The sequence below is a fragment of the Limulus polyphemus genome, unplaced genomic scaffold, assembly GCF_000517525.1.
Source record: "Limulus polyphemus unplaced genomic scaffold, Limulus_polyphemus-2.1.2 Scaffold983, whole genome shotgun sequence".
NCBI classification, from domain to species: domain Eukaryota; kingdom Metazoa; phylum Arthropoda; class Merostomata; order Xiphosura; family Limulidae; genus Limulus; species Limulus polyphemus.
Genome location: NW_013666593.1, coordinates 183,076 through 196,307, shown reverse-complemented (window position 1 = coordinate 196,307; position 13,232 = coordinate 183,076).

Below are 13,232 nucleotides of genomic sequence, written 5' to 3'. Positions count from 1 at the left end.
GTCGCTAAAGTTTCGTCGGAACGAAGTTACGGAAAGTTAATTAACGAGCGGAGACGTAACAATATGAACCCTTACAAAACAGGAATTAGCATATGAATGCAGATCTGTTCAAAAAAGAAATCACATTAAAATATAGCAAAATGTTAGCATAACTCTTATCACTGACATAAGCAAACAAAGACTAAAACGATGACAATGGTAATTACCTGATATAGAGAAATAGAATTTAAACAGAGGAACAAAAATCAGAAAACAAAATACAAAATAAATAACTTAAAGAAAGAAACCGTTTAAATTATGTTATACATAGTAATCAATGATTTTACATAATCACCCGACAATACAAAATAGAAATGCAAAAGCACAATTATACAGACACTTGTCATAAAGAACCATGCAAAATAATAAAAACCAAAATTGAACACACAAAAACTACTCTTGAATAAAAACAATACTGATCAGTACAAATATATTCCTTATCATAGAATCAATACACATATGTTCCATAATTCAGTACAATAGAAAACACAAAATAAAAATCTCATACTACAACTGAACAACAAACCCTTTAAGAAAGAATTACAATAGAAAAACTACAAAAAACACCCTTAGAATTGATATTTTTCAAAACGTAGAACTAAAACAAAACAAATTACAAGTCACACAGAAATTTCATACATGGTAACTAGTTGTACAAAAATAAAATCAATAATAATTAGAAAATACAGAGATACATACGAGACACACAAAACATATTTTTAGATAGACAAACTACAGAAAGAGAACTTACAAAATATACACTTCATCCAATGGTAAGAACAAGGTCTAACACACCTCGCCTCAACTCCATCAGCAGACCCTCCAAAACAGCAGTTGAATGTCAACTGGCCATTGTAGTGGAGGGAATGATGTCACACGCCTGGTCTAAGTCTTTCCTGGTTTGGGCTAGCTGTGTGCACAACTGGCAGAATTCCTCTTTGAGTCGCAACAGCCCTCCTCATGGTTATATAAAGCTCAGGCCTTGGTTCACTTTATGGGTATCTCTTGACAGTGCACATTAAGCAGTGTGAATTGGACAATGATAGTGATGGGTTGGTCATTGGTAAGTCGATCTTCAGCTAACATTGTGGTAATTCACGAGGTCTGTTGGGAAGTGATAGCTCAATTGCCATTGAGTTTCAGGCATCCTCAACATCCTGAGTGTTGTTGTCATGGCTATTAGTGGGACTTGGCCAGCTGGCATGCTTGAGCGTCATCACCTTGCCAGTGATAGTGATTGTAGCCAGCAGATTATTCATTACTTCAAGCCAGCCTAACTCCCTCTTCTTTGAAACACCACCCTCTTGCTAGAGGTAGGTGCACATCATGCAGTATTGAACATGGAAACAAGAAGAATACCAGAGGCTAGGTAAAGAACAATATAATCAGAAGGGTAAGCAATACAATTTTAAATAGCAAAAGTCTTGATTTAAAACGAAAAATGGTTAGGCATCCACCAAAATAACACTTAAAGGGTGACTCCAAGGTTTTGAATACTGCTTTGGCTCCTTCTTTACTGGAACTGGAGCACAATTGAGGGGCATTCTTGGCTTGACATAGAGTCTGCTGACTTCTTTTGTACTACTGCCAGTATATCCAGAGTCAGCTTGGCATCAGCTGGTTAGTCTCTGATGAACTGTGTCTACCCAGTCCCAGGAAACTTCAGGGCTATCCCAATAACTGATGCATTGTGTTCTCACAAGCTCTATTTCACTGAAAGTCAACCTCGAATCAGAAGTTTTGGGGTCAACCATCTAATGTAGATATTCATTTAGGAAAAGTACTAGATACTGGTTCTCACCATAATGACCCTTCATCATGCAGCATTGAGTATGGAGGTGTAAACACAATATAACAAGAAGAACATCACTGGCTAGCTAAAGAACACGATAGCCAGAAGGGTTAACAATGCAATATTAAATAGCAAAAGTCTATTTAAAATGAAAGGTCAGATAAATTCCAATTGGTTAGAATGTCAGCCAGATGTGTATATTGTAAAGAGGGTCGTAACTGCTCATTTATAACCATACTATTCTCTAAACTACCAGAAATACATTGTTAAAACTATTACCTTGGTCAAGTGACATTTATACAGGGTTTGTACGTGCTTATGCCTATGTAGTCTATAAAAAATGTAACCATAGCATCTGGACATGCACCAGTTACCTAACTTAATTGGTGCTACTCATAGTCAGTATCGTCATGATGACAGCTAACAAAGCATATCGTCCCACACAGACACATTACCTTTACTACCATTTGGTTGTTACATATACAGAGTTTGAATCCAGTAAAAAGAAAATGATGTTGAGACTGCAAATACTGGTTCCTATGCACATGATCTGACTCGAGTTAGCTGCTGTGCAAGCACCAGCCACTACTTCTGATCATTAGAATCCAGTAACACTTACGCCATATCTCCCTCAGGACTTATTTTCTAGATACAAGTTTAGTATTAGCTAGGTGTAACTTGCAAGTTTCACCACACAAATGTTGCTGTCCACCTTGGGTAGTACAATAACAGATTACGTTTTTGTGCATTTTGAATGAACCTTGTAATGAAACAGCCACCAAAATTCATTTGTGCTTATGTCTATATAGTCCACAAAAAATTTAACTCTGACATCTGGACATTCACCAATTACCTAACATTACCTACAGACCATCACAACAAAGATTCGGACATTTACTAATAAGTGTCTCCACAACATCCTGCACATTAAATGGCCTGGTGTCATCTCTAATGCTGACGGATGGGAACAGACATATCAGCTGTCTGTCCAAGAAGAAATGGGGCAGATTGGTCACACATTGAAGAAGCCTCATAGCAACGTGACAATACAGGTGCTGGAATGGAAACCACAAGGAAAATGGAAAGTGGCAAGACAAACAATAACTTGGAGGAGATCAATCGATGAAGAGATCAAGGATGCTGGACTCTCATGGGTTCAACTGAGGAGAGCAGCCCAAATTTGGATACAATGGCGTGGAATAGTCGTGCCTCTATGTTCCAGCCAAAACTAATAGGAATAAGTCAAATAAGTTAATTGTAATGAAACAATGATAATAAAATATTCAGAACACATTAGGTTTACAAAATATTTTTCAATTTGAATGATTGAGACTGTTCTGGTCATAACCAAGTAGAACACTGAATAAACTATATTTACATTTGATATGCTATCTAAACTTCTGTCCATTAATATTACTTACTACTAGTAATCCCACCCACTCATGAATATTTCAACTTGATCCAGACAAAATATTTTGCACTACTCTTACCAAGAGAAAAATTGCATTTTCTCTGAGGCATTATGTGAGTTCCTTTGCTATTTTTATCGTTTCATGAAAATTCAATACGTGTAAAATATTTCAATGTTCAAAAACCAAAACTTTCGCTCATTAGTATTAATAAAAATAGCAGATACACTGTATTTTCAAATAATATCTACCATGTCAGTAATCACAGTTAACTTTGCAACACAAAGTCTCAACACCCAGATCAAATCATACATTCCCTCTCAAATGTTGTTCAACAGCTGTGTTCTTAACTTTCTCAGCTATGTTTTGATAGCTTCTTATGTAACATGCTGCTATCTATGAGCCATTAAACTCAAAATGTTTATTTTTACTCATTATAACATAAACAACAATGATATTCATGATATTACTACAGTATATAGCAATATACACTCAAACGAAACGCAAGTTAATCACTACACATAGCAAGTTATAAATACTTTTTAGACGTATGAGAGAGAATCTAACAAGGATCATGGGATATATTCCATAGAATTCTCACCACTTGACTAGATCAGGTGAGTGATTCTCATGAAACGTTTATTTCACCTTAGAAAATAACTTGGATTTTTCAACCACATGACCATCCTAGTTTATGAGGTAAATAAAATGGCAATCACAAAATGTAGATCTTACATTATACCATGACAGCTCAGAAAGAAGGATTTCAAAGCCCGTTCAGCTGAGTTATCACAATTCTAGGCATCATATTCAGTTGTGCAAATTACTGATGGTTTAGGCATTGCATCTATTACCACCAGCCATCCTAACTGTGTAAATTGAGCAGCTACCATCTGATATCCTAAGAATATTTCTTAGCGACACTCTGCTTGATAGCTCAGAAATTAAGGGTCACAAAGTCATTTTGATCATTGTTATCAACAAACTGCCCTAATTCTAACTAATCAAGTGTTAATCATTTAATGTAGTACATATGCCACATCATACAATAATGTCCAATAGTTCTTTCTTCATTGTACGATATCTGCTTTCCTAAGCCATGAACATATCACTAGCATATATGATTAGATGAGTTATTCCATCCAGTAACTGTGATAGCACTACTTCTATTTCACTATCACTACCATTGTTATCTAACACGAAGTTACAGTCTTGTCATGGATACACCAGCTCTGGGACTTCTACTAAAGTATGCTGCATGGAATTGAATGCTTGCTCACATTCCTCATTCCATCTGAAGAGTGTCTCAAGTTTAATAAGATCCAACAATGGGGCAGTAGTCTTGGGGAAGTTGTCCACAAATTATTGGTAGTATGACACCAAACTGAGGAATCTGTGCATAGTCACAGCTTGAGGCCAGTCTTGCACTGCTGTTATTTTAGCAGGATACATGATGATACCATTCCTACCCACAATATGGTCATGAAGTTGCACTTCCATGTGCATGAATGCATATTTATTTTCCTGGTTTAAGTTAGAAGCCTGCCTTTTTTGTTCACTAGAATACCATTCTCAAGTTCTCAACCATAAACTAAAATATGCGACCAAATACTAAAATTTCATTGAAATAGACCAAGCATTCTTCCCCCTCAGAAGCTCTATTAGCCTCTCGAAAGTCGTGGACACATTGCAAAGGCTGAATGGCAGGACACGAAGCTCATGCCAGCCATCTCGCAAGCTCAATCTAGGTTTAGTTCTATTCTCATTATCCAATTTGATTTGTCATTCCCTGGATGTCAGATCTAAAGTATTGAGCAAAGAAGGACTTTTCAATGCATCCAGTCATTCATTTATATATGGCAAAGCAAATACACCAACCTGAGCTATTGTGTTCAGCCATCTAAAATTGACATAGAACATGGGTATACCTTCCTGACAATCACTTTTTGAAACGATAATCACTCTCTGAAGGTTCTATTACTGAGCATGTCGTTTAACATCTGATATATTTCAGACCTGGCAACATTCCTAGTTATCCATGGAAGTCTGCATGGTAGTTTTTTTAATATGTGTGCATCATTTTTATCTGTGTGATGTTGTGTTATTGTTGTTTGACGCAAGTTGCCATCTAATCCCACAGAAACATAGAGACATTCACCCAACAAGTCACTGAGTTGATGCTCTTGCATTGACTATATATTATTTGCACAGTCCTCAACTAGAGATCTCAAATGTGTCGGGAACCATGGGCTCACTTTCAGGTTCAGTGAGACAGATACAACCACAGTTCTACCACTAGCCTTGACAACTTTTATTTTGCTTACCATGCCAATGGCCATTCCATCATGAAGCTGGATAACCTATTACCTATAATTGCAGAACAACACTGGGATTTCATCCCTCCTCAGACAGATAACTGCCTGAACTAATGCTGCTTGCTTTCTAGAGAGAAAACAGTACATTTCATGCGTGGGCTGTATTATCTCATTGCTTGACACTGAAATATTATACCTCATCTGCAGTGCTATCCTGTAACATCACTCATGTTTATGGGGCTACTGTGACTTCCTCTCTCACACACCCTCATACAGTTCACTGTTACTAGGCCAAGTCTGGCCAACATCCAATAATTCTGTAATGCAACAATGGATCACTTATTACAAAGGCAAAACTGACCAATAAGCTCACAGTACATCAATGATGATATGCTGATACTAAAACTGGGGTTGGCAATGATTCCCTTCATTCTGTGAGTGATGCTTCTAATAGACAAGACAGAGATTTATCTCTGCATTCATGTCTAGTTTATCTCTATTTTTTAGAATAAAGTTTGTGTAGACTAGCTAGAATATGGTTTGGTCAGAATGTCTGATATACCATGAGGTCTTTCTGTGTTCTGGTTGTTCCTGTATGAACTAGAAACTCCATCTGATGCCCTTGTACTCTGACAGTATTTACCAAGATCCATCCAAACTGAGAGAACTTGGACCAACAAACCTTTATATGCTAGCCATCCACTGTACTCCACATGGTGGCTAAGTCCAAAATAGGTACTATTAGTTTTCTGGAGCTACAACATCAGTGTTTACTGTTCACTGTTGGTACTTCTGAACCTGTTAAACCATTGGTCGAAACTAATATACGAAGTTCTCTTTAATGTGTCCCAATGATTCACAGGGAAAGCAAGTGCATTGTTTCTTTCTTCCAAGCCAATGGGTAAAGGCTGTGGCATGGAAACCATGGGAGGATAGGGATAACCTTCCCCATTCACTGGGTACTAATGTAGTTACATCACAGCACCAGGATGTGTAGACTGTTGGTTAATCCTTGGCAAGGTTCAAGCTTAACACAGTGGAAGTTCTGGGTAAGACAGCCAGTCTGAAGTATTTTCACAGCAGTTGCCACTGCAGATTTCTTCCTCTTCCATGACTGGTTCATATTTATGCTTCATACATTGACACAACAGAAACTGATTTGATAAGAATGAGAATATTTCTCAAACCCAAATGGTATCTCATCATCTTCCTCTGTAGCCTATCTATGAACTTTTTGATTAGGATATCCTCACATTCTGCTGATGCTATTGCACGATAAGCTTTACTATGTAAACAGCCAAACTCCCAAAGCACGTTCACACAAAAAATTGTTTGATACTTTTCACTATGATACATATCCAGCTTATCTCTCTGTGGTTAACTTGTGTTCTGGGTTAACGATAAAGAGAGGAATTCTCCAAAACTAGTATAACCCAATAACAGAATACTAAGTTTGTATATTAGCCAAGTTCTCAATGGTATGCCTTTTTGAAATATTGAACTGAGTCTAATAGATTGCTCTATCTTTCACCTGGTCAAATCTTTAGTATAATTTGGTAACAAATGTTACCCAATCCTGTAGTTGCACCTCATTCAAAGACTCAATGAATTTTTGAGCTGAATAATTCCAATTCAAGATCAGTTACTTGCTGATCATTCAAGTGCTTCATCCAAGATCAGTAACTTGTTTGAAATGGTCAAAATCTTTTGCTGCACCATTGAACATCTGGGGTGAGATCTGTTTTGCATCACACACAGATTGTTTGTTTTTTTCAACTCTGAGTCATCACCTATCTGTGGTCATGACTTCAGAAATTTTACTTTCCTATCTACTCTGTAGTATTTTCAGGTAAGACTGATTTCCATCACATATTAAGAAGATAATTATTATGAAGCAAATCTGAATTCTCTGGGTCTAACTGAGTTTGTGAGAAATATAGAAGTTGGACATAAATGTACAGAAATACAGTAAATAATCTTTATTAAAACACAAATATATTAAAGAATGAAAGATTGGGTTTTGGCCATCACGTTCATCTTCAAACTATACTTAATGAAAACTAGACTGTTAAAAACTATGCTGCATGGTTTAAATGACGTCATGCTTTCCTAGGGGGAACTTGTGTCACACACATGACTGTTCACTCCCGAATGAAAATTAGAGAAGTTGTATCCTCGAGATATCACTTAACCTACCATTATAAAAGAAATGCTGTCTACTTTCCTGCACAAATGCGACTGTACAGTTATTTCCCTCATGGGCATATCAGGTGTTATCTCAGGAGAATGACACAGAACAAAAGTAACTTAAACCTTCTTGACCACATTCTACGTGAAAAATACACACCTATACCAAAATAATGATTGTGTGTGAAAATTCTATATTAAAATATTAAAGTGCAAAACGTATGGTATGCCTCGTCAGGTGAGTTGGAATGATTTGAAACAGCATTCCTCATAATTCTCCAACTTAATGGTGTTAACCTCAGACTCCTGGTCAAGGAGGTGCACGAGAGCTTATCAGTACAATCCATACACTTTCATATGCCTCAGGTCCACTGTACCTCATATGTCAGAATACGAAGCACAAACTCGTCCAGCTGGATGTGAGCTACTTCTGTGTGGATGGCACATACTGCAGCTAGACCCAATCTTTACTCTGGTAAATCCATTACTTTGACTTTTTGTCATAACACTTCTTCTGTCATTAGATGACCTTTCCTTGTAGTTAAAGGGCAAATCCACATGCATAAATTAATGTAGACCTAAACTACTTCATATGTTCTTGTGAACATTCTGGGTGTTTGCTAGAGGGGAGGGGAGAACCATACATCACTTAAACAGGGAGAAGTATTTTCCACTCAAACATGAGTATGTTTGGCAAACAGTTTGCAGTTGTACTCTATGTAAGTGTTCAACCCAGGATTAACAAACTTGACAAACATGTAGAAAGTAGTCTGTATTACATGTTCTACTAAACAATCTCAGTGGGGTGATAAGGTAATTAGCATGCCTTCACCACATCTTAAACAAATCAGAGAACTGTTGACTATTGAAATTAGCTTCCTGATCCAGGTGGGTTTCTTATGGTGCTTCAAATCGTGTTGTTGAATGCTAAGCCAACACATCAGCTATATACTGTGCCAATGTATCAACCAATTAACAAACTGACACACTAAACTATGTGCGTAGTAAACATTAGAACACCACTTGTATATACAAAGGTTCTGTTATTTCCATCATTGCATACACTCATGCAGTCCACTGTTTCTGGACTCAATGTGGTAGATATCGATAAACTCTTCCATGGAACATCAGGTCACCAGTTTCCCAGGCAAAAATTACTGATAACTTCCACAGATCATCCATTCTAAGCTTGCCCCCCCCCCCTTGCAAATAAAGGTTGAAGATGACTGCCTTCATTGTGCGAGTGATATTTCCTAGACACAGTCAGAGATCAAGCTATACATTAACCTTTATTCTGTTGTCAGAATGAAGTTGATATCCACTGGCCAGAGCAGTGGTCTCAATTGTAGGGCTTGATATGTTGCACAATCTACCAGAGCAGTGGTCTCACTTGGATGACTTGATATTTTGCACAGTCTACCAGATTTCTGGCTGCTCCTTTTTCAACACAGAACACAATCTTTCACCCTTGTACTCTCAGTGGTATGTATCAAGCTCTCCACTCAGCCATGTGAGAGCTGGAAGGACCACCAGAATCTTTGGTGCAAGCTGTCTGTTATAATCCTCCAAGCCTGTGGGAAGACCACACGTGGGCTATGCTAGTTCTACAGAACAGTAATGGCATCATTTACCAGCTGCTATTGTTTCTCAAGAACCTAGTGAGTAATTGATCAGAACCAGTAGCCTAACTACCTTTGGTGCTTAGCAGAGTACGGCATTTCTCTTGCCAGAGACCCAGTATACCACAAGCAAAGCAGAAGCTTTGCTCCTCCCCTCCTATATGATATCCAGACAAAAGCATCATTGGCAAAGACTGAATCATGTAAACAATGAGAGGACCAAAATAGCCCTGTCCATTCATTGGGTATGAATGTAGCCACATCCGCGAATTTGTGAGTGGTTGGTTAACTCTTGGCATAGCTCAAGCACATCATAGTAGAGGTACCCGAGTAGGGCAGGCTCGAAGTTATTACTTTGCACCTGATCACAATGGAAACATTCTCAGTTATGGTGAAGATATCCTTCACATCCAGGTGTTGCTCTGCCATCTTGCTAGTAAATCCTTCGATGAACTCATCTACCAGTTTGTTTTTAGAATCTGCCAAACCATTGTAGGGTAGGTTTTACCATGCAGATAACACAGATCATTCATGTTAGCAGCCAGATATTCAATGATGGTCCTGTTGCTATGCTTAAACTTGGTACAATGGACTGCTTTCTTTTGCACTGAGTTAAATTATCAACACAACATGACCACGACTGTATCATAGACTTCTTACTGTGTCTCATTCAAATATTTTATTTATCCCAAACCAGACCATCTAAGATCAGGATCAGACATAGACTACTCGCTCTCAAGTCTATCTTTTCTAGCAGTTATCTGCCTAAGATGTTTTATAGGACCAGATTCTTTACGATAGATGTCTGTGATATGCTGGCGATAAATTTCAACAATAAATAGACAGCACACAATCCAATTGTTTTAAAATAACATATTCGAAACAAGACAAACATATACACAAAAATTCGTTATGCTATTGGTTATCACACTTGTATTCAGAGCTTTAAATAATTGTCTCCTTTTGAACAGATTCCACACAGATGGGTTCAATTACTTTAGAACACTCTTTGACAAGACAAATTATTTTTCTCTATCCCTGTTATTACAATACAAGCTGCAATATTTTCACTATATGCTCTTTGTGGCTAAACTCACAATCACGCAGTCTAACTTCACTTTTTTCACTTTTACTTTTCAGTAGCTTAATTTTATTTCACTAACTTGGTCGCCTATATATTGTTAGATATACCCGACTGTTTCATTTAAGTTTAATACAAGAATTGTTATTTAGATAGTTGTAAAGGACGAGTGTGAAATTTAGTATTTTTGATAGCAATAATTTATCACAGATTTGCTTAAGTAACTGTTTACGAATCATTTGTTGTGTAGTTCAGTTGTTGTGAATTGACGTCACATTACTTGAACCTTCTAAGTTTTCTCGTTGCTTTAAGGGAGTATTGTCACATCTAAGTTTCCTCGTTGCTTTAAGTGAGTAATGTTTACATCATAACACCTCGTAGTTTCTAAAACGTTTTAGGTCTCAGTCGGACAATATGTATAGGCGACCAAATTAGTACAAGTAAGTAAGTTAGTGAAAGTAAAAGTGAGGTTAGACTGTGTGTTAATTAGCCTTAAAGGGCGTTTTCTAAGGTGAGTTTCACAGTTTGTATTGTAATAACAGAGGAGAATAATTTGTCTTGTCAAAAGGTGTTCTAAAGTAATTGAACCACCTGTGTGAACTTTGACGAATAGGAGACAGCTATTTAAAGTTCTGGATACAACTGTGATAACCAACAGTATAACGAATTTTTGCACATATGTGTGACTGGTTTTTAATATATTATTTTGAAACCAGTGGATTGTGTGTTGTCCAGTTATTGTTGAAATTTATCACTGACAAATTACAGACACCTATTGTAGCGAATCCGGCCATACCAAAACCTGACATACATTTATATATATATATATATACATATACTGTCTGATTGAGGCCTAGAACTTTTTCTAAACTGCAAGACATTGTGATGTAACAATACTCATTTAAATCAACGAGATAATTTCAGAAGATTAGAATGACATGACATCAATTCACAGCAATTGAACTACACAACAAATGATTCATAAACAGTTATGTAATCAAACCTACGATAAATTATCTCTTCTAAAAATAATTCACTTTAATACTCGTGCTATGAAAATAATCTATATCATAACGTTCACATTAAACATAAAATGAAATAAGACAGTCTTTTATATTCAACATCTTCCTTTATCACACTTTTGAACATCATGGGCGAAATTTGCTTTACTTCATTGTGCTGTCGACCAAAACTTCTCCCTTGTGAATTATCCAAACAATACCTGGGCAAGTCATACCATTGTCGTGGTATTGAGTAGTAGATATATTTAAGGGAGTTAATTTGATTCTTGGACAAATAGTCAGTCCCTTGTCCAGGGTGTCAGAGCAATGAGTTATGAAGAAAAACTTTAATATAAGTTTAACATGACAGCAAATGTACAACGTTTCGACAAGGTTTTGTCATCATCAGGTTCATTACCCATTTAAGCCGTCTCCAGCCATTATTAGTCTCAAAGTGGGTTCCTCGTCATCGAATTCGAAAGAGCAATGAGTTGCTCTTGGTAGCTCATTTTCAAGTTATTCATGACTCCAGGCATCCTTATAATTCATAGTCAGTCTGGTAAGATACTTCCTGGCTTGAAGAGGCTCACTACTCTCGGTGTTTTCCCCATTGGTATCCACTGTCTCATCTGTCAAGGAAACAGCTCTGACTGGAGAAGTCCACACATCAGTAGGATGTGCAATCCTTCTAGCTGATCTTGGTTGGTGTAGTCCAGAGCTGAGGTTGTTTTATTCTGGCTTGTGATGGCCTTGGAGACTTTGTAGAGACCAGCCCTTATAGCTTCAGCATTTAACCTCAGCAACCCTCAGTCATCCATGCTTCTCTTGTATGAAGATTGATTATTAGGGACAATGCCCAATTTGTTATTATTGGTACATCAGACATCACTTGATTTTCCTGAATCTATACTTGCAGAAAAATTGACAACAGGAAACTTCACAACATTGACGAAAGGGCTACATCTAGGAGACGACTTCTCTCGGACTTGACAGTTGTCTCACACGACTGTTTATCTTCAGTGGCAAATCTTTTCGGCTCTTACAGAAAATGCGCTGTTCTTTCGCTATGAAGCGATCCTTAAAACATATATAACTTAAGTGTTTAAGTAAAGGCAATACACAACTTAGCAAAAACAGAAAACTCCACAAGAAAATCCTGTTCATGTCACCAAAATGTATCTTTTCTTCATGTTCTGTGGTATTTTCTGGTTAAACAGATTTCTGCAAAGAGTATTAAGTAGATACATTATGTAATAGGAGAATCTGCAGGATAAATCACAAAATAATACTCAATTTAACTAAACTGACTGACTTTTAAACTAATAAATAGAGACTGGGCACAATGTGTAGTAAAACACAAGAACAATCTTTATCAAAGACATAAAACACAAAGTACATAGTTATGTTAGACAATGGTCGTCTTTCACTTGAATTGATTAACAGATTTTCTTCCCTCAAGATGTCTTCCTAGCAACCAACTCACTTGATATTCTGAATTGAAATTCTTCAATCTAATGGTTTTTTTACTTGATGGGAAATGTTAAATTTACCCATAGCAAGTAGTACTACCCATGAGACTGGTCATTCTCATTCAACTAGGAGAGGCTCCAGATATCACCTGTCCTACCAGTAAAGGATACTACTGTCATTTAATTCTTGCGCTGATGGAACAAGTATTATCTCTAGACAGCAACACAGAAACAAAGGCAACTAGAACAATATTGTTGCGTCAGCGAGATCATGTGACTATTCTCACGCCCTCTGCTTTCTAGAACTATCCTGTACCTTG